This window comes from Salvelinus sp. IW2-2015, unplaced genomic scaffold, assembly GCF_002910315.2.
Source record: "Salvelinus sp. IW2-2015 unplaced genomic scaffold, ASM291031v2 Un_scaffold515, whole genome shotgun sequence".
Lineage (NCBI taxonomy): Eukaryota > Metazoa > Chordata > Actinopteri > Salmoniformes > Salmonidae > Salvelinus > Salvelinus sp. IW2-2015.
Genome location: NW_019942566.1, coordinates 866,178 through 869,612, shown reverse-complemented (window position 1 = coordinate 869,612; position 3,435 = coordinate 866,178).

The window sequence follows — 3,435 nt, the reverse complement described above, 5'->3', positions numbered from 1 at the left end:
GTGAAGTATTGTTACTGGGGGACACTTATTTTGATGTATTACTGGTTAGGGCCTGTAGATCAGGAGTGCAGCAGGGATCAATAGAGATTAGAGATGCTCAGGGAGCTGCTCGCCTCCAACTCCCCCCACTGGGGTTCTGTCTTCCTGGCTGCGCCGCCTCCTAATGAGCGCAAACATTTCTGGGTTTGGATGGCTGCCAGCTCAAAACACCACTGCAGATTCTCCCTCCACCCCTCTCTTAGCCACAGCTCTCTGGAGAGAATCTAAGAGTTCCCATTTAAATGAGCTTCTGAAAAATGATACTGTTCATAAGTCTAATTTCACCTTTTTCCTGACTACCTCCCAAGGCTGGTACCAACTGATTTAAATGTTTTATTTTCCAGAGTTGAGGACGAGGCATTGGGGGCGATGGACGTTGATGAGCTGGCAATCTGCAGTGTCAACCTCCTTACCCCTGTCCCCTTGCCCCGGTCGTTCAGTCCGTTCAACTGTAGAATCAATTTAATTAAAACAGGACATCCCAAGGCTTTGAGATCACAGGGCCAGACTGTCTGACCTTTGATCCCTGAGAGTCCTTCCTGAACCAACCCTGACCTCTCCTACTACACTATATATACAAAAGTATGTCGACACCCCTTCAAATGAGTGGATTTGGCTATTTCAGCCACACCCGTTGCTGACAGGTGTGTACAATGGAGCACCCAGCAATGCAATCTCCATAGACAAACATTGGCAGTAGACTGGCCCATACTGAAGAGCACAGTGACTTTCAATGTGGCACCCTCATAGGATGCCACCTTTCCAACAAGTCAGTTCGTCAAATTTTTGCCAATGCTAGAGCTGCTCCGGTCAACTGTAAGTGCTGATTTTGTGAAGTGGAAGGCTACACAAGCTCACAGAATGGGACCGTCAAGTGTAGAACCGAGTAGCACGTAAAGATTGTCTGTCCTTGGTTGCAACACTCACTACCGATTTCCAAAATGTCTCTGGAAGCAACGTCAGCACAAGAACTGTTTGTCGGGAGCTTCATGAATTGGGTTTCCGTGGCCGAGCAGCCGCACACAAGCCTAAGATCACCATGCGCAATGCCAAGCGTCGGCTGGAGTGGTGTAAAGCTCACCACCATTGGACTCTGGAGCAGTGGAACAAGTTCTTTGGCGTGATGAATCACACTTCACCATGTCATATACAAAACATTATCTCCTTCCTCGACGGGGATCGATGAACTTTACTCTTTTTGGCTTCGGCCCACCATCTAAACAAACTTTAAGCTTTTGACCCTCGCTATTGCGGCCCGGTCGATGTGGATGGGGGCATGCTCCCTCTTCTGTCTCCTGTAGTCCGCGATCAGCTCCTTAGTTTTTGGGATGTTGAGGGAGAGTTATTTTCCTGGCACCACTCCGCCAGGGCTCTAACCTCCTACCTGTCGGCTGTCTCATTGTTGGCGACCGCTGTCGTGTCGTCAGCAAACTTGATGATTGAGTTGACACAGCTTTGACACATGACGTGTCAAAGCTGTTCCACACAAACACATCACAATGACCTTGTCATGTAATGGAACATGACTGTCTGCTGGAGAAGTGACATGTTATCTGTGTTCTGGCATTTGCAGCCGTGACACAGACATCTCCATTTGTCAGATTCAACGGACACATTTCAGAGCTAGAATATATTATTTAGTTCCCTCAAACTCAACTCTGGACCGCGAAGCAAGTTCCACTGCTTTTTTGTCATTGTTCCCCTCTAATCAGGGACTGACTTAGACTTGGGACACCAGGTGGGTGCAAGTAGAACAGAATGCCAGCAGCCTCCGGACCTCATAGGGTCAGAGTTGAATACCCCTGCTTTAGTTCATATCCTAAGCAGCCTTCCACGGATGTTGACAGGAAGGCTGCAGATGCTAGAACACAGACAACACTGTCTCCAATGGTCTAGTTACATTCTAGTGGCTTAAGCCTGGACGGTTCACTAGACAGACAAAAGGGCTGCCATTTCAGACTGTCTCACTCTGCTCTCCTAACTGCATTGTTAGACTGTTATTTGGGAAGCGAGAGTTATGTGGATGTGTTAGTGGCATTGGGGAACGGAGTCTCTCATCTTGTCAATGAGTTCATTATGCATATGAGGAGAGGATAATTAAAAACACCCCTGAGTCAAACGAGTCTCTCTCTCTCCCCCTCCCTGCCTCCCTTTTGCTTAGCGCTCCATGTTAAGATACTCTTCAATTACAGTATTCCCACTGACGTCCTTTCCTTCTGTGGGTCCTTCCAACCCACCATAGGCGCCCACAGCCTGCCTGTCCCCTTCTGTTACGCTTTTCCCACAGCTCCTCTCCAACATATTACCAATGTTAATTGAAAAAGGGCCCCTCCCCCTTCATGCCCACAGCGCCTGACGAGGTAGAGGCATTTAGTTGTTTCTTTCTTCTCCTTTTTAATGCATTCCGTCTGATCATTAAAGTGGGGCAGCGCACAGCAGGGTGCGTTCCTCCCTAGTCCCTACTCCCCCCTGTCAGAAGAGGTTTGCTCAGAGAGAGAAGCAGTACACTTCATGGTAATTAGCCCTCTCATTGAGAGAGATAAAATGTGAGAGACTGGATAAAACCATAGGAACAGAAATACTAGAATGGACTAAACATTGACTTGAATTGGAATGTCCATTCTAGTCATTTCTAATTCTATGATGAAAACAGCTGTACAGGGTCTCCTCTGCTTGCCCTGTCTCTGACACTACCATAGCTGAAGTCTCTGCCTGCCATGTCTCTGACACTACCATGGCTGAGGTCTCTGCCTGCCCTGTCTCTGACACTACCATAGCTGAAGTCTCTGCCTGCCCTGTCTCTGACACTACCATAGCTGAAGTCTCTGCCTGCCATGTCTCTGACACTACCATGGCTGAGGTCTCTGCCTGTGCATGTCTCTGACACTACCATAGCTGAAGTCTCTGCCTGCCATGTCTCTGACACTACCATGGCTGAGGTCTCTGCCTGCCATGTCTCTGACACTACCATAGCTGAAGTCTCTGCCTGCCATGTCTCTGAACTACCATGGCTGAGGTCTCTGCCTGCCATGTCTCTGACACTACCATGGCTGAGGTCTCTGCCTGCATGTCTCTGACACTACCATGGCTGAGGTCCCCTCCCCCCCCCTGCCCCTGCCATGTCTCTGACACTACCATGGCTGAGGTCTCTGCCTGCCATGTCTCTGACACTACCATGGCTGAGGTCTGCTTGCCATGTCTCTGACACTACCATGGCTGAGGTCTCTGCTGCCATGTCTCTGACACTACCATGGCTGAGGTCTCTGCCTGCCATGTCTCTGACACTACCATGGCTGAGGTCTCTGCCTGCCATGTCTCTGAACTACCATGGCTGAGTCTCTGCCTGCCATGTCTCTGACACTACATGGCTGAGGTCTCTGCCTGCCCTGTATCTGA